Consider the following 24891-nt stretch of genomic DNA (forward strand, 5'->3'; position numbering starts at 1 on the left):
ATATATATATATATATATATATATATATATATATATATATATATATATATATATATATATATATATATATATATGGTTATTCTGTTTCTAGTAACTATTGTGTGCCAGAATGCACAGATATGGACCATTGGATGGAATATAATCAAAGGTCATGATTTGAGGGTCTATGATAGTAGAATATGATAACATGTACCATATAATCACACAAATTTCAGCATAATGACATTCTAGTCAATTAACCTATATTAAAAAAAGGAAATTTTCAGATTTTTAGGGATAATTAATTCCTTTATTTTTATAAATCTGAATATTTTAAATTAATTCAAAATTAAAAATCCGATTTTATTCTGTCAGAATGATAGAATGTTAGCTATAAATTAGTAAATATATTTTTCAATTTTATTCTGTCAAAATAACAGAATGTCAACCATAAACTAGTGAATACATTCTGAAAGAATACACAAAATCGATTCTTGAACTAATAATATACCAAATAATTACATTGTATGATTGTGATTCGTTGAATAATAACAAATATTCTGAAAGAATAACAAGTATAATTCTTAAAAAATAACAACATTCTTAAACATTGAGTATGATCATTCTTTAATTCATTCTTCAAGTCTTTCCCATCAGGTCTTCAAGCCATTTCTATCAGAAATTCATTGCCAAGTAATTTGTAGTGATACACTTGTAACAACCGCACACTAAACATACAAATAATTAACTACAATTCTATCAGAATACAACAATAATATTCTTACAGAATAAACTATTCTTGCATAATGGTTTTGAATATTCTTAGAGAATTTGTATTATCAAGAGTTTTGACAGAATACATACCACATCACACTATTTCTTTTTTCCTTCATCCCCAGTCAAGTTGTTCAAGAAAGGTTTCAGATTAACTGGTACAGTCTGCAATGCATAAGCAAATAAGTTAAGTTCCCAAATTTTCATCAAAAGTCTTTACTACTATCACAAAACTATACATTCAGAAAACTAAATCATTTACAAATTGTTCAAGAATCAACAGAAATTCTTTTAAACCCAATCCAAGCATCAACAAAAAAATAACAATTTTCTCCACAAACTTAGATGCTAATGATGATAGTTCATCAGATGCAAGTGAGAGTAAAATGAAAAAAGTACATGTTAACTACAACCCTGTTAACGCTCCTGTTGAATCCTATAAAGTAGAGATTTATACACATGATTTTAATTAATTATGAAATAATTAAATCATGAAAAAAATGAAAAAAAGAAGATAATAAAGGTTAACAATCTTAGAAAAGTCATGATTATATATAATTACGTGTTTCATCATCTTTAACCATCAAGTTTCAATGGCAATTCTACATCAAAATTAACAAAAGCTATTAGTTCATGCAAATAAAGTTATAACATGTTCAACCAATAATGATTAATTAGGTTTAGGGTTCTATAATTACACTTTTTTTGTTTTAAATGAAGAAACTAAAGAAAATTCCCAGTGTATGGCCCTAAAGCGATTTTTTTTCCTCCTCCTTTCGTGCACTGCCTCTTTACACATTGAAGACCTCAAAAGGAGGTTAATTGAATAAAAACTTGCAATTGTTTTCGAATCCTACACAAAAAGCAAAACGGCAATTGATTATTTTATGAAAAAGTGACAAATTGAATAAATTTTAATCTTCAATCAAACAATTAATCGGTTGTGATTAAAGGGTCTACTATGATCGGACTTTGAAGGAGTCAACGAGGCGTAATGTGTTGAAGAAGAGAAGATTTGTTAGATGATATAAAGGAGACTAGGTCAAATATTTTTATTTTCTTTTCCTTAATTACAGAAAATCAATTAAATGCTCATATTAATTAAAAGTATAAAAGGTCTAAAATACATTTATTAATTTAATATTTTATTTAACTATTTGCTAAATTGTGATTGGTGCATCCATGCACACAATACTTGTTTGAACCTCTCTCTCTCTCTCTCTCTCTCTCTATATATATATATATATATATATATATATATATATATATATATATATATATATATTGCAATTTGTTTTGTACCTCTTAAAATTCAGCATTTAGACCTAAATGCTTATATATATATATATATATATATATATATATATATATATATATATATATATAGGGTTAGGTTATTTTGTTTTCACTATCTATTGTGTGCCCGTATGACTGATTCTGGACCAATCATTTTAGTTATTTTAAGAAAGTAATTAATGCATATTACATGTTGAAGATATAATAAGTATTAATTACATCTTCAGCATTTAATATGCATTAATTACTTTCTTAAAATAACTAAAATGATTGGTCCAGAATCAATCGTACGGGCACACAATAGATAGTGAAAACATTTGAACCTAACTCTCTCTTTCTCTCTCTCTCTCTCTCTCTCTATATATATATATATATATATATATATATATATATATATATATATATATATATATATATATATATATAAAAGCATTTAGGTCTAAATGCTGAATTTTAAGAGGTACAAAACAAATTGCAATACATACAATCACTTTATGCAATGTTTTGACCCAATAACAACTTTTACAGAAAATTAAGGATAGTCAAAGTTACCCAATAGAAAATTGAATTGGTCAAATTGGGGATCAGAATGAATTTTGAAAAATCCTTTTATCTCGCCTGCCTACAAATAAGATTTATGTATTTAACCCTCCATTCTCTCCATCAGTGATCGTCGCCTCTTCCTCCTTTTCTGTAGAACCGACCTCCTTCTCCTTCTCAATGGTAGTCTTCTAAGGTACATAACATGGTCAATTTATCATGCCTTTCAATTGTTTTGCTTACTCTCTCAACTTACGTTTAGGTTGTGGCCGCCGAGAAAACATATTTTTACTCTCAATCTCACAGAGTTGGTTTTTCGTTCATAACTGCTTCTACTCCTTCATTCCTAAACCCATAGTAAGTTTCTATGGAACCTTTATGTTCTTGCTCTTTTTATATGCTCTTTCAAATACTAATCAGTCAAAATCCTCTCTTAAAGGAGGCGATTGTTGTGATTTGGAGTACCAGTGTCAAGATGGAGAAACCCAAAGGCGACCTGAAAAGAGATGTCAAGACTGAACTTGAAAACCTTTATGTCATTGTCGAAATATTCAGATTCAAGGTATATACCCAAAGAAATACAATAATTATCCTCTTTTTTTTCTCATCTTCATTTGGGTTTTTTTAAGCCCTAATATCTCTATTAAACTTATTATTTTTACTTTTGTATGTAGGGCTGGGGCAAAATTTTCTAAAGAAAATTTAAATTGATGGATTCCATTGGAAAATTGAGACTTTAACCGGTGAGGTGGAAAACTTTAAGCTAATGTTACTTTTAATCATGAATACTTCTTATTTGTTTTGGTTTTTTACACTTGATTCTTCTGTTCATGGATTATTCTTTAATTTGGAGTTTTACATTACTACTTAAAAATGGTTATGATTTAACCGTAGCATTATAATTTTCAAGGGGTTTTTAGTTGGTCAAGCTTCAATTGGTTTCATTTTAGGTTGTGTTTGTGGGTGAAATTCATTTTTTTTCTTAATCATTTTTTGGCTTTAATTTTTTTTTTTTTTGATGTAGTGTTTGACTTCATATCAGATATCATGAAATCCAAAGGGTGGAATTGGAAACTCATGATCTCTTGCAGAAGCAATACCATAACATGAACTCATGAACTGATTAGAGTTTAGGTGATCATATGAATGGTAAAAAGGTTAATAAGTTACACGGTTGCTCACACTACAATTTCTTGGGTTTCATATGAAATAATTAATTGGCTATTTTTACTCATTTTTCACAAGTTTTTGTATATGCTTGGAGTCCAGCTGCCTATCTGTTTGCATCTAGGTGCATTCCTTTCTAAAAATAGTATTACTTATCAGCTTTCTTTTTGTGTTTTTTTACAAGAAAATGATGACAATGAATTTAATATGATTTTCACACTTTCACACTTTTTAGGCCTGAATTCCACGGCTTGAATTTTGACCATTGGTTTTTCATCTCTAGCATTAAGCATTTAAGTAACAACATGAAGCAAAGAAGAAATTTATGACATCAAAGGGAAGTCAGAACTCAAGCAGGGGCAAAATCGTCAACATGGGCTTTCCAAAAGTCCCAATAGCAAACTCCAACAATATCTTCAATATTCACTACCTCCCAACATCAAGGGTAAAATCATACAAAACTAAAAAAACACTTAAAAAGTCAACATTTTTATTTAATGCAAGATTTTAGTTCTAGAAAAAAAAATTTAATTAACAAAAACAACTTTAATCAAAAGATGGCAAAAATGGCATATGGTACTTTCAGAAAATTGCATTTTTAACAGTTTTCTAAAAAAATGTTTACCAATACAACTTTAAAAAATTTCCCTTGAAAATAACTTTTGGCTATAAGAAAATCATATTTTCTTCATATTTTCCCCATAAAAGGAAAATTGGCAAGAAAATCGATTATGGTGGTCATCAATCTCCTGGTGCTGCCTTAGGTACCTATAAGTAGCTTGTTATAAGTGGTGTTAGAGTCTTACATGGTTGCCATTATTGGCTTTGGTGATGTTTTTTTAGCTTAATCTTGTACATTTTTTTTGGCTTTTATACACTATGTAATTAAACAAGTAGTATTGTTTGTATTTTAATTTTTAAGTAAATTGTATTGTGTTGAGTGCTTAGGTGTAAATTTTGAGAAGTTTTTAAAACGTTAATGTTTTTTGTATGTATCTGGTGATGTCATAACAATCTAATGCTAAAAGAACATATTAGTGTTTGTATTATAATTCTAACCAAAATTTTAAAGATTTTGAATATTATAAGTAATATTTAAATTTCTATTTAAAAATCTAAAGATTTTTTTGAAGGAAAACAACTTGAAAATCTCTTTGACACTAGCAACCAATAAAATTCAAAAATTATGGTTACTGTCACCATCTTTCAAAACCCATTGTAAATATGTTAATATAATCAATAAAAATTAGTTATTTTTTTATTTTTAAAATATAGCTCCATTTAGTTTTGTATCATCATATTTTAAAAAAATAAATAAATAAAAAATAGAAATATAAACATTCAATACTATTCCATCTAATTTGGCAAATAAAATATGAACACTCAGATGACTCTTCATATATATTTGAAATTGTAATCATTTATTTGATTACAAGATTAAGTGAAACTGATTAAAAAAAACATTAAAACCAATATCATCGTCACTTAATTTTTTTTTACATTAGTCTTTATAGTTATTATTTATTAAAGAAAAGATAAATTGTATTCTTGCACTTGAAAGCTACATCTAAAACCACGAACCCTAAGTTTTAAACTCTAACCCGTAAGCCTTAGTTTCTAAACCCTAAACCATTATCAATAATCACTAAACCTAAACTTTAAACCTTAATCCTCAAAAGAAAATTTTTTATTGAAACATAATGACATGTTGTTGGCACATTACATGTGTAAACTATTCATGCAATTATATAATGATGACCACACCTAAAGTTGTAACAAATCGAACGAACAGGAAAGATGGTTGTTTATTTTCGTTTGTTTATTAAATAAATGAACATAAACAAATTTTTCGTCGAATGGTTCATGAACAATTCGTTGAACATTTGGTTCGTTTACAACCTTAATCGCCTCTACAACTAATTTCCGAAAGAAATTATTTTCACTCATCGCTTGAAGTGGGTAAACGGCTAGTATATATATATATATATATATATATATATATATATATATATATATAAAAGAGATCAAATGAGAACCAAAATAAAATAAGAACTCCAAGAACCATTACTTTTTTTTTATATATATATATATATATATGGATAAAAGTTCAAATGAAAACCAAAATAAAATAATAACTCTAAGAACCATTACTTTTTGTCGATCTTTTTTAAACAATAAATGGCAGATCGTAAATAAACATTAATCTTATACCACTTTCATTAACATACATCCACATCTACTTTTTAGATCTGAGATTTTTTCATTTTCAAAAGATCAAAAACTCCCTTTCCTCCATTCTTCTACCACCGACAGCATCCAGTCGCCGCCGATGTCCACCCCACCAACTCCGACGACGCTACGTTTTCCGGCGGCATCACCTTCTCCGATTTATAATCATAGATCTACGACGCTACCTTTTCCAGTGACTTCACATTCATCATCTCCACCTCCATTCTTCGCACCGACCTCCAAATAGATTTTCGTCGACAATCACTACCGACCTATGGACAATGTTAAACATGAGTATACAGATCTGAGTTCTAGATAATGTTTCCAATGGAATACAGTTAAGGTCTCGTGGACTTTGATTAGGTTAAGTGACGTAGTAGCATCGTATTTATGTCTCAGGGATTCAGATCTAGTGATTCCTCTACTAAAGCAAAACATAATCGGCGATGTTTCACGTTTGTCGCCGGATATCGCTTGAAACTACGCTGTAACCTACTTAATTTTCCAGCGTTAGTCTTCGGCACTAGTGACGGAGTCTCCGGCGAGGAAGATTGAGTTAACGAGAATCGAAACGAAGTTAATTGATTTTTTTATTCATCGGCGGTAATAAGAGAATAAGAGATATGAGTTCATCCGGTGGGTTGTGAATCCAAAAAAATTGTGATTGTTTCTTTTTGTTGAGGTTTTCCGGCGAGAATGAGAACAATGTTGGTGGTCGATGTAGTGCAATCACCATAATAAGCAGTAGCAGCAAAAAGGTAATATCTTAAAGTGTGAATTGAGTTCTTGAATTTAGGTCATTTACTGTATTGTGTCTCATTATGGGCTTATCTTTATTTTTTTAATTGGTCTACTTAGAAAAAACAATTTACCGGAGTCCTTTTGCGATTTTCTAAGTGCTTATAAGTAAATTCATTTAACCGTTAATTGTAGTTAATTAATTAAAATAACAGGTGATGTATTATTATTAGACAAAATTTCATAATTGGTTCCTATGATTTATAGAATATCGCATTTTGAGGACTTCCTAGCAAAAAGTCACGCGACTAATCATGTGGTTTGTAAAATTACATTAAAGATCCTCTTGCCGTTAAATCTAACTTTTAAGCTGTTAGATTTTAATGGAAAATACTATTTTCCCCTTCTACCAATATTGCAATACACTACAAATCTTAAGGACCATTTCTGTAATTTTATAAGTTTGAAATTTTGTATATATATAAATTATAAATATAAATTCCATATATATATATATATATATATATATATATATATATATATATATATATATATATATATATATTTTCAACAACTTGATAATTTTTTTTTTTTTTATCTTTTTAACATTTTGTTTTCTATTTTTATTTTATAATTTTAGTTATTTATGGTTTTTTAATGTTTTTATTTATTTTGATTCAAGTAAATAAACTTAAATTCGATACACCATATCCAAACCTTTTCTTTTCTTAATTATGAAATGAAACGTTAATGTTTTTTTTTTTTTAAATTTATGTTGTTACGATATATTTTTTTATTTTTTTTAATTTGATGTTGTATGGTTAGCAACTTTATGTTTGAATTTACCATTATCATTATTTCACTTTTTTTTTTGTTTATATATATATATATATATATATATATATATATATATATATATATATATATATATATATATATTTAGTTATTTATTATTCTTCTAATTTTTATATTTATTTTGATTCAAGTAATGAAAAATTAAAAAACAAAAAAACAAAAACTCAAACACCAAATACAAATATACTATAATATATTAATACATTTACATTTTCATCTTTTTTTTTTTTTTTTTTTTTTTTTGGTTTTTTCGTATTTTTTAATAATTTTTAGTATTACTTTTTAATTTATTTCATATTATTTTTTAATTATTTCCTATTTTTATTTTTTTTTCATTGTTTCGTTTTATTTTTCATCAACTTGATAACTGATGAGATTAAAACTTAATCTAGAAGATCGATTAGATCTTAAACAGGTAAATAAAGATTAAACAACAAAAACACGAAAATAATGAACAACTAAAGAATGAATCAAACGTGTCGAATGATTATAAAATAACCCTCAGAAGAGCTCGATCAAGAACATCAACTGTAGAGGATTAGAAGGTTTACAGGAACGAAGAAGAAAGAACTATGCAATCGTAATTCTCTAAAACGTTAACCTAATATGCATGCAAGCATATACTTATATAGTAAACCTAACAAGCTCACGGTTGGACAGGCCCAAACCGGAGCACAAAACAATTGGACTAATAGCCGAGTCCAATTACGCAACACTTAAACGAATCTTCAACCCAACAATCTCCCCCTTTGCGTCAATTGGAGCGAGATCTTTACTTGTTACTTGGGCCAGCAGCAGCGGCAGGTACCTTCTTCTTCACAGTCTGAAACAGACGAGAGATAAGAGCAAGTATCGTCTGTCTGAATCTGATGTACCATTGGATCATATCGTTGAAGTATTTGACATCGTCTGCTGCATTCTCTTTACACCGACGGATGATCGACAGTACATGCTCAAGACAAGCATTGGTGTAAAGATGTTTATCCGCTAAAGCAAAGAGACATTTATGTCCTTCTGCTCTAGTGAACATGACCGAATTGCGCTTCGGGTCAATCTTGCCCATCTTCATTTGATTGAGATCACTAGCCGATCCAACAGGAGCTATCTTCGGTTTCTTCTTGAAGACAGTGGCTATCTCCTGGTCCATCAAGGCGACCTCCATGACGTAACAAACTATCATCCTTTTGAGATGGTCTATAATTGGACCATATTCAACTTCATTCGTCAAAAGGATGTTATGCAAAACAATTCAATCATGAGGGTTGAGGTTCAGTAGATCTGCTAAGGATATAAGATGTTCAGTTCTTGCAGACCCTCTGATCACCCTGAACCGAACGTTGATGAATCTCCCTTCGGTATACGGCTTTAAAACCCGAACGTTAACGATCTTCTGAGCGCTCCATGTTTGGTACTGTGGTTGAGCAGCCTTCAGATAAAATTCGATTAACTCCCTATCAACCTCAGGATTAGGATGAGGGACTTCATAAATGTTGGAGAAGGCGTGGAAGATAAACGCCTTTCGAGTCAACGGCATATCGAACTGCGAATCGACAGAATTATAGCAGTCGAAGGAGATCACCGGTTCGAGTCATAGGATGCTAGGAGTATCTATGGCCTCCTTTATCATTCTCTCCCGAGTCCAAGCAGGGAAAAGAGTCTTCCTGCTCTCGAGGAGATCGTGGGCTTCTTTCTTCTTGCGTTCGGCTTCTTCAGCTTCTCGCGCCACACGAACATTATCATTTTCAACATTGCGACTGTTTTTGCGTTTAAGCAAGTCAGCAATGGTTTCTTTATCATCTTCATCTTCTTCCTCAGCTATGTTCTTTCCTTTATCCTTCACACCCGAACCCGAAGTTTGACCAGTCGGAGGTGGTTCGGTTGTGTGAGCAGCTTTTGAGGAAGGAGGTGGTTTCGATCCGGACTTCACTTCTCCCCCTTGTTTCGGATTGGACACGAAACTAGGTAAGCCTTCAATTTTGCTTAGAAGGTCCATGGCAGGAGTAAGTTTTTCAGCAAGGGTTCGCCTCACCGAATGATTGAGAATCGGATCGTGTGCTTCCAGGATGTTGGATAGGGCAGCGTGTACATCCGAAACACAAGTTTTGATAACCTCCCGTTCGGATCGAAGAGCTTCAATCTGTTGCTGATAGTTTGAAAGCTGAGTGCTCTTGACCTTAAGGGCGGTGGTTTTACTTGCCAAAACGTCCATTAACGAGTTTTTGGCAGCGAGATCCTCTTGAAGCTTAGCGAGGCGCTCGTCAATGGAGGCACGAAGGGCCGAGTTGTCGTCGCTGATAGATTGGCGAAGGGTAGCGAACGACTGCAACTCCGTTGAGACGAACGTGGCCAATTGTTGAACGATTGGTTCCAACGTTGTCTTTGTGGCGTCAGCGCTCTCCTGTAAGGACTTCAACAGGGAAGAGGCTTCAGAGAATAGTTTATCGACTTTCGCGGTCGCAGCCTCACAAGCTTTTGTGGAGGCGTCAATGGCGGTTGTGGCTGAAGCGACAGAATCATGTTGAGCCCTGGAGAAGGCATCAACAATTTTCTGAAGAGCGGCTTCAGAGAGAGAGGACTGAGTGTTGGAGGATGAAGCAAGAAGCAAGTCAACCTTCTCGTGTAGCTCCTTAAGATGCTTCTTTGTTACTGGAGCATCGTCCTCGTCGTCGCTTTGAACCTGAAACGGACTAAAGTAGACCGAATCGTAGGTCATATTTTCCCCTCCAAGGAAAGGATTATCTCCATCAGAGGCATGATCTGGAGATGTTGGGGGTGGGGAAGCTGGGGGTGTTATGGGATGTGTAGGTTCAGGTTGAGTGTTGGTGGGGGTAGTTTCGGGTGGTTGTTGAGTATGGGTAGGTTCGGTTGTATGCTGGGTTTCGGTTGTATGGGTAGGTTCGGTTCCAGGTGGTGTTTCGGTTGCATCGGTATGAACCCCCGTATCAGATACGTTGGTTGTAACCTTTGCAGTTGTTGTAGTTGTATCTGTGAAAATGGGTGGTGGTATAGGGAAAGAGGTTTTAGAAATAGTGGTAGTGGGGTTTATGGTGGGAATGAAAGTAGGGATTGTTTGAGTAGGAGAGGGAAGGGGTGAGACATGAATTTCCATGTCTGGGGTAGGTGAACGGGGTGGGGTGTTGCCTCTTGGAGGGGTTTCGCCTCTTTGAGAGCCGTCCGAACCCGAACTCTCGCCTTCTGATTCACTCGAAGAGGAAGCGATGATAAGCTTTCGCTTCGGTTGAGTCTTCCTTCTCTTCGGCTGTGGGGATTGTGGAGCTTTGGTTGGTTTCCTCTTCCTGGGAGAAGGACCCTTAGCAGCTTTGGTCACTTGCTTCCCTTTATCCGCCTTTTTGCCCCTATTAACAGGTTTGTCAGCATCATGGATGGATTTGAGCATTTCCTGTGTGAGTACCCTAGGACCAGACGCCTTGAATTCCTTAATGGTCCGGATGATCCTGTTGTCAGATGGAACATCGCCGTACATTGTCTCCGGAATGGAGCCAATGAAAGAAAACTTGGATGCATCAGAAACGATGATCTTCGTGGTATGAAAAGTACCGATCGAAGACATCGATGCACCGGCAGCAGTGGGGACATCAAATTTATCCATCGCCCATTTTGTGATGAGAGTCCAGAACCGGGCATACGACACCTCAGAGTGTCGTGAAGAAGAAGAAAGGCTCTGGATGAGTTGTTGCCAGAGAACCAACCCATAGTCAAGATTGACTCCGTTGTAGACGCCATACATAATCGACAAGAACAGTCGACTAGAACCATCGGATCCTGAGCTCCGTTCAGATAAGCCCTTGAAGAGGACTGTAAACATGCCGTTCCACTGTGGCGGCAAGCAGAATTTCTTAAACTTCGCGACGGAGGTGAGCGCCTCCGTGTACCCCATATTATAAAACATGTTGTAAAGATGCCCAATCGGAATCGTCTCCGGATTAATTCTTGAAGGGTCAGCAGCCAACCCTAGCAGTGTGCCAAATCGTTGTCTAGAAATGGAGGTCTTGTGATCAGAAACCTCGAAGAACACTCTCTCGACTGCTTTGTCGTAATGTGCAGTCGCATACACCTGCGATAGGATCTCCATGGGCACAGACTCAACCCTAGAAAGTGCTGGAGCGATCTGTGAGTACTTCAGGCACTCGATGATCGGAGTCATATAGGAATCGTACGACAGAGGGGTTAGGTCAATCACCAAACACTGTTGTGGGCGAATGGGAAGGATGTGTGATGTGGCATGGACTGAGGATGATTCTGCCATTGTTGAATGTTGGAAGAAGAAGATGAACAGGAAAGCTTTTGGGAATTTTTTTGCTCTCTTGGAAATTCGGATGCAGTAAAGAGGTAAATGGGAGTGTAGACTGCCTTTTATAGTGGGTGAAAGGAGAGAGAAAAATCGGTTCAAATCTTCTATGGAAATACGAAAAGGTTTTTCGGAATGACAGATGCGTGACAGTTAAGGCATGCGATGATCACGTAGGAGAGAGAGTGTCAGATTCCTAGGAACACGCCGCCCAACAAGCGCCGTTTCAGAACAAACCGTTTCAAATCCACACGCGCCTTTAAGTGCCAGAGAGGAACCGCTTGAAATTCGCACACGCGTCCATTATGTCAGTAAAAGAATGGGCGTTTCAAATTCGCATGCGTCCCCTTTTTAACCGCCGTTTGAAATTTAATCCTTTGATCTCCCGCCTGAGTCAGCAACCCTTCATCTTATCTTTGAAAATGACATCTTTTGAATTAATTTCCCACGTGGATGATTTTTGACCACAACTCGATAATTAACCACCAAAGCAATAATACAGCCTGTAATTATTAGTACCGGAATTCTGGAAAATCAAAGATTTTCGTGCGAAGAGTGTAAAAATAAAAGAAATAAAGCAAGTCTTTTTAGGAATAAATGTGATGTCAATAATGACACGAAACAAATGATCCCGGGCACGAATCTCTTCCTTCAAGATCAAGAGAGACCTTAAAGTGTTAATGTGGTTTCCCGTTAAATGACGATCAAACATTTATTAATAAATATTGAAAGGCTTCTTTTAATTAGGCTACTTAAGGGTGGCTTTCGCTTTGATTCAACAATTCTAATCTTGAAATAAGAAAGAAAGTGAACAAAGTACTTGTGAGACCGGTGTAGTCTGTTGAACAAGTAGGTAGGAATTAATTTTAAATTGGCTTGGAAAATATAAAATCTCAGAAAAAAATTAAAAACTGGATCCCAAGGGAAGAAATGTTATGGTGTTTAACAATTTCATAGGAATCACACAAAAATAAAAATTTGAGATTTCATCAAGATACATCCGTCAATTCTTTGGTGAAAACTTGAGCAAATTTATTGTTCACCGTCAATTCAGATTTGGTGTTGAATTTTGGGTTTCACTCAGCGCGTAGTGGCACGAAACTGAGATCATTAACACAGTTGTTGTGTAACCATAAACCTCAGTGGTAATTTCTGAGAGTCTCAAGGGTTACGTTGATGAAACAAATGTAATGGAGAAATGTAATGGAGATGGTGTAAGAAATGAAAGTACCTCTGCTGCGAAATTAAGGACCAAGCAGAAAACTCTCATCTCATGTGAGAAGAGAGTGAGGTAGCTCACGATTAGAATAAATGTGATAGCCTAATTGGGAAGACAAGGTTTGTTTATACCAAGTCATTAAGGCTATTATTCAAAATCTTATGAGGCTTGGGACACATACAACAGCATGCTTCTAGGGACACTTAAGTAATCCAACAATTATATCCCCATAAACGAACGAACACACAAACAAAATTAAAAGAGAAAAATATTTTTGGAGTTTTTGATATATATTAAAAAAAATAAAAGAAAATAAAAAAATAATAATAAAAAAATAAGCAAGGAAAAAAAAAATAAGACTTGGAAAAAGTAAAAAAAAAACTTTGGAAAAATTTGAAAAATCGAACCCGAACGTTCGGTTGGTTTCGGTTGAGAAAAATTTGAAAAACCGAACCCGAGCGTTCGGTTGGTTTCGGTTTAAGAAAATTTTGAAAAACCGAACCCGAGCGTTCGGTTGGTTTCGGTTCAAGAAAATTTTAGAAAACCGAACCCGAGCGTTCGGTTGGTTTCGGTTCAAGAAAATTTTGGAAAACCGAACTCGAGCGTTCGGTTGGTTTTGGTTAAAGAAAATTTTGGAAAAGAAAATTTTGGAAAACCGAACCCGAGCGTTCGGTTGGTTTCGGTTAAAGAAAATTTTGGAAAACCGAACCCGAACCTTCGGTAGGTTTCGGTTTTGGAAAATTTTGAAAAACCGAACCCGAACCTTCGGTAGGTTTCGGTTTTGGAAAATTTTGAAAAACCGATCCCGAACCTTCGGTAGGTTTCGGTTTTGGAAAATTTTAGAAAACCAAGGAATTTTAGGCTTGCAATAAGAAAATACTTTTGACAATAAGAGAAACAATTTTGTACATGAAATATACAACCAAGAAAACTACCTTTGTGGTGATGAGCGAGTCAGATTATTTAACCGAACCTGAACGTTCGGTCAATTTCGCTTCTTACGTTTGAGGTTGAGAGGTAGTTTGAGGTACTGACTCTGATTCCATCATACCTAGCCCTTGTAAAATTCTGTTGAATGATGCTTCGGGAAGAGCTTTGGTAAAGACGTCAGCCAGTTGATCAGTGGTTCGAACAAAGTGTACTTCAACGTTTCCATCTTCCACATGATCTTTGATGAAGTGATACCTCAGTGCTATATGTTTGGTTTTAGAGTGTTGCACTGGGTTATGACAGATCCTAATTGCACTTTCAGAGTCACAATATAGTGGGATCTTCTTCATATTGAGTCCATAGTCTCGAAGTTGACTCTGGATCCAAATCACTTGGGAGGTGCAGGATGCAGCGGCTATGTACTCAGCTTCGGCAGTAGACAACGACACGCACATTTGTTTCTTTGATTGCCAGCTAACCAACTTCCCGTCAAGAAATTGACAGCCGCCAGTGGTGCTTTTTTTGTCGAGTCCACATCCTCCAAGGTCTGCATCTGAGTAGGCTTGAACGAAGAAGCCTGAGTTGGAAGGATACCATAGACCTAAGGAGGCAGTTCGCTTGAGATATCGTAAAATGTTCTTCACTGCAAGCATGTGAGGTTCGCGTGGGTTTGCCTGAAATCTAGCACAGTAACACACAGAAAACATGATGTCAGGCCTGCTAGCAGTAAGATACATTAGTGAGCCTATCATTTGACGATAGAGCGTGATATCAACAGCCGGTTTGTCTAGGGATGGAGTTAGCTTGGTGCCGAATGCCATTGGGACTTTGACTTTGGAGTCTCCCATCATACCAAACTTTGCTAGGAGAGTCTTCGTGTAAGCTTCCTGATTGATAAAGATGCCTTCGGGTCCCTGTCTAATATTTAAACCAAGGAAAAAGTTAATAGGATCCATTGAGCTCATTTCAAATTTAGTCTCCATCAGCTTTCTGAATTCAGCTGTTAGGCTGGGATTCGTTGAGCCAAAGATGATATCATCGACATAAATTTGAACGATCATAAGGTGGTTACCTTCCTTTTTGCGAAAGAAGGTTGGGTCAACCGAACCTTGTTTGAATTTGGACATTTTTAAGAATTTAGTTAGCGTTTCATACCAGGCTCTCGGAGCTTGTTTGAGTCCATACACGGCTTTATCCAGAATGTAGCAATGATTGGGATACTTTTCGTTCACGAACCCAGGAGGTTGCTCCACATACACTGTTTCTTCAAGCTCTCTATTAAGAAAGGCACACTTGACGTCCATTTGGAAAACTTCAAAGTTTTTGTGGGCAGCATAAGCAAGAAATATTCTTACAGATTTCAGCCTAGCTACAGGAGCGAAAGTCTCTTCATAATCAATCCCTTCCTCCTGACAATATCCTTTTACAACCAGACGAGCTTTGTTCCTTATAATGTTCCCTTCCTTGTCCATTTTATTCCTAAAGACCCATTTGAGACCAACAACTGAGGCATCTGGAGGAGTTGGAATGAGGCGCCAGACTTTGTTCCTTTCAAATTCGTTCAGTTCGTCTTGCATCGCTTGAACCCAATCGGAGTGATCGAGAGCAGTGTTAACTGTCTTCGGTTTAACTTTTGATACGAATGAGTTAAACATACAAAACTCAACTTTGGAAAATAAGGATGTCTGTTTTGCCTTCAGTTGTGATCGGGTTAGAACCTTTTCAGAAACATCACCAACAACTTGAGAGATAGGATGATCTCTGGTCCATTTGGTAAGAGGAGGGTAGTTTGGATCAAAGGTTGGGTCCAGTTCAGCATTAATCATTTCTTCTGGTTCGGATTGGGTTTCGTAGTCGAATGACATATCAGCTTGCTCCCCCTCGATAGATGAGCTTTCTGGAATGCTTTGAGAAACTTGAGGTTTAGAGGTTTCTTGTGGTGCTGGGTTTTCAGGCGTTGATGCACCTTCGGATGGTGAAGCACTTTCGGTTGGAGAAGTACTTTCGGTAGCAGTTGGAGAGCTTGGCTCCCCCTCAACATGTGACGTCGGCTGAGTTGATGACGGTTGATCCTCCCCCTCGATTGAAGTATCGTTTGATGGAGATTCGTCAGAATTCGATCCTCCTTCGTTCATTCTCCTGGCAGCTTCTTCGACAATTTGCTTCAGATGGTCTACCTTGTTGTCTGCTGCGCCTGCTTCTGAGAGAGTAGCTTTCTCTGGTTCGTCAAATAGCTCCATAAACTTCTCGAATAGATTAGCGATCGAGACTGTGACTTGGCCAGTTTGAGGAAATATTTCCCCAGCTGTGTCTTCTTTGGCATGTAGCTTTTTGACATAGGTATCGTCGAAAGTCACGTAATAAGTCTCTTCGATTTTTCTCGAACGCTTGTTTAGAACTCTGTATGCTTTGGAAGTGAGAGAGTAGCCCAGAAAGATTCCTTCGTCGGCTTTGACATCAAACTTGTTGCGGTGTTCTTTAGAGTTAAAGATAAAGCACCGTGAGCCGAACACGTGGAAAAATTTCACGTTGGGCTTCCTGTTGTTGAGAATCTCATATGGTGTGAGCGTGAATCGCTTGTTGAGATAGGACCTGTTCTGTGTAAAACAAGCAGCAGAAATAGCATCAGCCCAAAAATAAAGAGGTAAGGAAGCGAAACTTAGCATTGTTCGGGCAGCTTCACACAAAGATCGGTTTCGTCTTTCGACAATTCCGTTCTGTTGAGGTGTGTAGGGAGCTGAGAAGTTGTGACTTATTCCCTTTTCTGCCAGAAATTCTTCAAATTCTCTGTTTTTGAATTCCAGACCATTGTCGCTCCTGATGTTACGAATGACCTTCTTGAGCTGTACTTCAATCTGCTTGATGAACACTTTCAGCTTATGAGTCGCTTCAAATTTGAGCTTTAGAAAGAACACCCATGTAAATCGCGAAAAGTCATCAACAATAACAAGAATATAATTGCTACCACCGATGCTTTCGATAGATGATGGACCACACAAATCAATATGAAGTAATTCGAGTGGTTCAACAACTTTCGTGTTAATTATAGATGGATGACTTTGACGACTCTGCTTCCCCATTTCGCATGCAGCACACAAATGATCTCTGTCGAACTTGAGCAATGGAAGACCACGAACATGACCTCCAGTGACAAGTTTGTTGATATCTTTAAAGTTGAGATGAGAGAGTCTTCGGTGCCACAACCAGCTTTCGTCAGATTGTGCTTTTGATAACAGGCATATAGCTGGGTTTCCTTTGATGAGTTTGAGGTTTAGAGGAAACATTTCACCCTTACGCTATGATTTGAGAATTACTTTCTTCCTCTTCTTCTCAATAATTTCAGAACCTTCATCGTCGAATGAGACTTTGAGACCTGTACCTCTAACAAGCTGAGATACACTGATGAGGTTGTGTTGTAGTCCTTCCACATATGCCACCTTCCTTATAGTAAAATCACCATTAGTAATCATTTCGTATCCCTTTATGGTGCCGAAGGAGTTGTTTCCAAACTTGGCGTTGCCACCATTTGTAAGAGACCTGTATTCCCTGAGCTCTTCTTTCCTCCCTGTCATGTGACGCGAGCAGCCACTATCGATGTACCATTCTTCGTCAAACTGCTCGTCACTTATAACCTGCAAAAATTAAGCAGATTTAGGAACCCAAAGTTTCTTGGGTCCTCGTGAGCCTTTCACAGGTACAGGAATAGTAAGAGAGATGTCAACAAGATATGTTCATTTTATTAATGTTGTTTCATCTTTCTTTTTGATGGTAAAGACTTTGATTTTATTAGGATTAGGTGCGTTGGGTTTAGACTCTGGTTTGGATGCAGAAACCTTCTGTTTGCCCTTTTGTTCAGCTGACGAATGAGATTTTTGAGAATGAACTGAGTGAACTTTAGAGCGAGATGGAGAGGAATTGGAAGAATTAGAAGAATTAGATGAGTGAGAAGGAGAGGGCTTAGATTGAGATGACTTCGTGGCTGGAGACTCTAGGTGACCCTTTTGCTTTTGATCATTGGTGGGACTGACCTTAGAGTTTTGATCTCTTTTGATTTCAGAACCGAACCTTTGCTTTCGGTTGGAATCGTTCTCTGAACCGAACCTTTGCTTTCGGTTGGAGTCATCCTCAGAACCGAACCTTTGCTTTCAGTTGGTATTCTTTTCCGAACCGAACCTTGGCTGTCGGTTGTTGTGGCTCTCTTGCTTTTTAACAGGATTATTCTCAAACTTTAGATTCTTGTCTTGATGTGAGAAATATGCATTCTGGGATTGCCAGAATTGTTTCCTTTCAGAGAGATTCTTCCTGTATCTCTGGTTCCTTTGTCGTTTCTGATTCCTCATCTGCTTCGGTTGATGATGGATATTGGCTTTCATTTTCGGTTTCTCTTTGGCTGGTTCACTTTGAACTGTGGAAGTTTCACTTTGAACTGAGGAACTAGAGGGAACGTCTTCTTTTGCCGAACTTCCATTTTCTTGAGGAATGTCTTTCGTACCACTGGTACTTGGCACATCGAAATTATCTGGCTTGTTCAAGGGTTCTGGTATGTATCTACCTTTACTTATCCATGAGGTCCTTTTTGATAAGCCTACCGTTTCATCTGCATTATCGATTGGAGCTGACCAGAAGAACTCATCGCAGCCATCAACATTGTCTTCGTTTACAATTGCTGTGAGTTCAGCAGTCTGATGTTCGGTTACTCCTGTGACCTTGTACACTTGATTTGGAGTGGTCCTAACCTTTTGATATACAACGGCTTTCTCTGCTAAGATCGGGGACTTTTGTTGGGACAATCGAGCGAACTCCACTGAATTTTCTGAAATTAGATTCTTGTGGTTTTCAAGTTCGCTTTTCACAAATTCTGAGCAGTCAACCGTGTCCTCTACAAAAATTTCACTCATATTGTCATCCTCATTAAGCTCAGATGCATTTTCAACATCAATTTTGTTTTCTGAGCTCAAGTTGGCGTTTAAAGAGTTAAATTTTTGTATGGTTTCGGTTCTCAGTTTAAGTCTATCATTTTCATCCAAAAGGTTTTTAAGCATGTCCTTATGGTCCTTGGATTTAATGAAAGATTCTATTTTGTCCAGTCCATACATATAGGTTGGATTGATGTCATCAGATGATATCACACTCTCACAATTATAAGCTTCAACATCAATTTCATCCTCCTTAAACTCAAGGAAGGGCAAAATCATGCGATGAATCTTTTGTCCTATTTCACAATCCAAGTGAAGCTGAGTAATATTAGTGTAAAGACGTTTTGCAATTAAACAAAAAACATTTCGCTGTTTTAACAGCTTTAAATTGTCTCTCTGTAAATAAATGTTTTCGTCTTTTATTTTAACTAATTCTGACTCCTTCAACTCGATCCACATGCGCCGTTCCTCACTCTTCGAAGACACCCTTCTTAATTGATCAGTCAGGTTAGAATTGGTGACTCGAGTTTGAGTTAAACTACTATCTAGATGAGAGATTCGTGAATTAACATTTTTTAGTTCTTTTTCATATGAGCTTTGTGGTACTTTAAATGAAACAAAAACTGATTGTACCTTCTTGATCAATTCATCGAGCTCGTTGAACTGCACGCTGAGCGGTTTGGCTGTAAAGCACATATCCTGCTGCTCCTTCGGTTCATTGCTTCCACCATCAGTGTTGTATCCCCTCATCTGAGATACTTTAGACACCTTCAAGCACCTTCCTCCACTGCTCTCCTCTTTTGCCACACAAGCCTTTCCATGAGAAGGCTTCCTCACTTCATCGTCTTCAGAGTCGGTTGACCAAACTTCCACGCCACCGAACTCGTCATCAGCAACCGAACCCTGCACAATTAGAGCATTCATGGAAGGGTTAGCGGTAGATTTCTTCTTCCTCATCTCATCAAGCTTTTTCTGCAGCAAAGCTTCCTCATCATTTTCCTCATCCTTTTCAGCCATCTTTTTGAGGACACAATCCTTAGCATAGTGGTTTTTCCCTCCACAGTAGTAACAGCTTACTCCAGAATCACCTTCTGCCTTCGGTTCCTTCTTAGACTCTTCAACCTTCGGTTCATTGTTAACTTTTTCTGAACTATAACTCCCCTGCCAGTTTCGGTTTTTGTTGCTGGGGAATCTCTTCTTAATGAACCTCTTGGGGTTAGACACCATCATAGCATAATCCTCAGACGTGAGGTCATACTCCTCCAAGTTGAGGTCTTCGTCCTCCATCACAGCTTTACTTTTTGACAGGAGGGCCAGCGAACCTAGGCTTGAGACAACATTCTTTTCCTGCAGCACAATTTTCTCCTGAGACTTGAGAATACCCACCAGTTTCGCCAAAGAATATGATTTAAACTGCTCATGGGCTTTAACTGTAGACACCACTGCTCTCCACTCTGATCTTAGACCATTTAAAAACGTAACCTTCTACTCGATAAGCTTCCTTTCGATGTCATGTTTGATCATCTTGCTGAGAAGATGATTGAAGCGATCGAACGTTTGGGTCACAGTTTCTTCAGCTCCTTGCCTGAATTCTCCAAACTCAGACAAGAGTAAGGTTTGGATAGAGTGTTCAAGATCCTCGTCTGTAGAGTACAATTCACGAAGCCTATCCCAAACTTCCTTTGCCGTCGTGCATGAACTTACCAATCTGAAAGTGTCGGACTGAAGGGCGAATCTGATCAATCTTAACGCCTTGATATTGCACTGGAATTTATCCTTTTCATCTTGCGCAATATCTTTAATGTCCTTCAGTAGATCATTATACTCCTTTTGAGTTTTAATAATCCTTGACGTTGCAGAGTGAGAAAACGGTCCATTGATAATTTCTTCCCAGATGAGGTATCCATTATCCTCAGATCCTATAACATAGTCTTCAAAGTGATGCGCCCAGACTTCATAATCATGGGTGTATAGGATGGGAATCTTCGTGGTTGATCCAATGCTGTTGGAAATATTGATGGGATTCGATTGCGACTCGTCCATTATGATCGAATAACCTGTTCAAAGATCAGACTTGTAATAAATCAGATTAGGGCAAAACAATAAATATCAAGATACGTTAATAATGAGATGACAGCTCAATAAATATCAGTAATTGCGGAAAACCCTAATTGAAACCTTTTCACAGAAAAGATGTGTATCGATTACACAGCCTCCTGCTCTGATACCAATTGATGAGATTAAAACTTAATCTAGAAGATCGATTAGATCTTAAACAGGTAAATAAAGATTAAACAGCAAAAACACGAAAATAATGAACAACTAAAGAATGAATCAAACGTGTCGAATGATTATAAAATAACCCTCAGAAGAGCTCGATCAAGAACATCAACTGTAGAGGATTAGAAGGTTTACAGGAACGAAGAAGAAAGAACTATGCAATCGTAATTCTCTAAAACGTTAACCTAATATGCATGCAAGCATATACTTATATAGTAAACCTAACAAGCTCACGGTTGGACAGGCCCAAACCGGAGCACAAAACAATTGGACTAATAGCCGAGCCCAATGACACAACACTTAAACGAATCTTCAACCCAACAATAACTTTTTTTGACCTTTTCCAAAAAATGTAAAATGTATGAATATATTAGAGTATATTACAATTTTGGTGTTTGAGTTTTTTTGATTTTTTTTTAATAATTTTGGTTATTTATGGTTTTTTTTAACTTTTTTTTATTTTGATTCGCGTAAAAAATAGTTATATTTACAAATATAAATAAAGAAAATAAACATAACTTTTTTATTTACACAAATCAAAAACAAAAAGTTACGAAAACCATAAATAACCAAAATTAATAAAAAATAAAAAAAAAAACAAAAAATATGAAAAGTGTAAAATGTATTAATATATTAGAGTATTTTACAACTTTGGGGTTCAAGTTTTTTTTGTTTTGCTATTTTTCATTACTTGAATCAAAATAAATATAAACATTAGAAGAATAATAAATAACTATATATATATATATATATATATATATATATATATATATATATATATATATATATATATATATATATATATATATATATATATAGTTATTTATTATTCTTCTAATGTTTATATTTATTTTGATTCAAGTAATGAAAAATAGAAAAACAAAAAAACTCGAACCCCAAAGTTGTAAGATACTCTAATATATAACAACAAAAAGTGAAATAATGATAATGATAAATGAAAACATAATGTTGCTAATGATATTAACTATAAAGCATCAAATTAAAAAATAAAACAAAATAAATAAACCGTGACAACATAAATTAAAAAAAAAACATTAACGTTTCATTTCATAATTAAGAAAAAAAAGTTTGGATATGGTTTATCGAATTTAAGTTTATTTACTTCAATCAAAATAAATAAAAACATTAAAAAACCATAAATAACAAAAATTATAAAATAAAAATAGAAAACAAAATGTTAAAAGGATTAAAAAAAATTAGCAAGTTGTTGAATATATATATATATATATATATATATATATATATATATATATATATATATATATATATATATATATATATATATGGAATTTATATTTATAATTTATATATATACAAAATTTCAAATTTATAAAATTACAGAAATGGTCCTTAAGGTTTGTAGTGTATTGCAATATTGGTACAATGGCAAATTAGTTTTTTCCATTAAAATCTAACAGCTGAAAAGTTAGATTTAACGGCAGGAGGACCTTTTATGTAATTTTACAAACCATAGGGACCAGTCGCGTGAGTTTTTGCTAGGAAGTCCTCAAAGCACGATATTCTGTAAACCACATGGACCAATTGGGGAATTTTGTCTTATTATTATATACTTTGGATTTATTTTCAATATAAAATATTTAACTATTAATTGTAGTTAATTAATTAAAATAATAGGTAATGTATCATTACTATATAGTTTGGATTTAATTTTAAATATAAATTCGACAATAATGATTCTAATAAAATTTTATTTTATCCAACAAATTTTGATCACAAACTTTATTAAGATATATAAAATATATTTACACCACATATTTATGATTATGTTTATTGTAAAAACAAAGAGGAGATGACTTAGATCATAACATTTTCTGACATAAGAATTAAATGTCATATATTAAATTGTGAATTATATTAAACTATAAATTTTATATATTAAACTATGAATTCAGTATATTAAATAGTAACTGGTTGTATTAAACTGTGATTTTTTTTCAAAAATTTTGTGTTTGCATATGAAATATGAAATAAAAGAAACATTATATAGAAATTTGATTTTCTCTAATTTAGCATAAAGTATGTAAAATTTAAACGGTAAATATTGTGTAAATAAACTTTGAAAAAATCATTAGGCTCCAGAATGGTATAAATTTAAGTTTTAATTTGAAAAAATGGCTATAAACGTATAAAATTTTGTGCATTAAACTATGAATTTTATGTACTAAATTATTAATTGGTTGTATTAAGCTATTATTGTTATGAATTAAACTATGAATTGACTGTATTAAGTTGTGATCAAATAGTTGTATTTAGTAGTGATTTTTTTATGATTTTTTTGTGAATTTTATGTTTTATTAAACTGTGAATTTGTTTGGTGTACACAAGAAATTTGATGAAATGCTTCAACAAAATCAATTATGTTTTTAAGTTGTAAATATCGTGAATGAGAGACCTAAACTACTTTATTAAATTGTGAATTAAATTCTTGAAATGTACGTTTTAACTTGAGAATATGATTGTGAAGTATAATTTTTTGGTATTAAAAATTGAAATTATTATATTAAGCTGTGAATTTTTTTATTAAACTATGATTTGATTGTATTTAGTTGTAAATTAAATGTAGTAAACTGTGAATTGACTGTATTAAGCTATGAATTGACTATATTAAGCTGTGAATTTATTGTATTAAACTATGAACTTTTTATAATTCTTTGTAGCCTTCTAAAATACGAGATAAAAGTACCAATATATATAAATCTCATTTAATCTAATTTTGAATAAAGCATTTAAAATTTAAGTTGTGAAAATTTTTGTAAATAAACTTTGAAAGAAGCATTAGCCTATAGATCTAAGAATATACATATGTAAGTTTTAAGTTGAGAATATAGTTGTGAATGTATAATTTTTGTGCATTAAACTTTTAATTTTTTATACTAACCTGTGAATTTTATGTACTGGACTACGAATTGATTTTATTAAGCTGTAAATTTTTAATGAATTATGTGTTAAAGTATGATTGATTTATGTATGAATGTTTGTTTTAATTTGTCTGTGAATATATATATTTTTTTGTGTTGTATAAATATGGAAGAGTATATTAGTTTTTATAATTATTTTGCATTAAATTCAAGATGAGCGAGTTAGTAGGTTTTATTTGACTGTGACTATAGTATTTATGTTGTTAATGCATGACTTTATTTACAGATCTGAATTGGAAAAAAATAATGGTTGCGATGTTGCTGCAGGTGTTTGGTGGCAGCGTGTGATGGTGGTGGTGGTAGAGTTTGTGTTTTTGACTTCTTTGAATTAGTGAATTATTATAAAATAGTTTGTATTAAGTTGTGAAGTTTTTGCAATAAAATGTAAATGGACGGTATAAAGTTGTATTTTATATTAGTTTTGTGTTAAAATATAAGAGCACATATGAATAAAAAATATTAGACTGTAAAAATTATATTTTTGCCTTTTTCGTACCAAAAGGACAAAAAACGGGAATTTTAACATGTTTTATTAGAGTATCATGTAAATATTTTCTAATTAATGGGGGTTCTTATGTTCTTACTCTTTTCTGGTTCTTATTTGAACCACTCCCTATATATATATATATATATATATATATATATATATATATATATATATATATATATATATATATATATATATATATATATATATAT

The 24891-nt window shown here is 34.4% G+C and overlaps 1 long non-coding RNA gene across 1 annotated transcript; it reads left to right on the plus strand.

The window, feature by feature from the left end:
• Positions 1–5965: 5965 nt before the first annotated feature.
• Positions 5966–24732, plus strand: LOC145047997 (uncharacterized). Its single transcript, XR_013682618.1, has 2 exons — positions 5966–6743; positions 24460–24732. It is a non-coding gene; the product is annotated as an uncharacterized LOC145047997 (long non-coding RNA).
• Positions 24733–24891: the final 159 nt, after the last annotated feature.

Source organism: Lactuca saligna, chromosome 5, assembly GCF_052625555.1.
Source record: "Lactuca saligna cultivar CGN05327 chromosome 5, ASM5262555v1, whole genome shotgun sequence".
Lineage (NCBI taxonomy): Eukaryota > Viridiplantae > Streptophyta > Magnoliopsida > Asterales > Asteraceae > Lactuca > Lactuca saligna.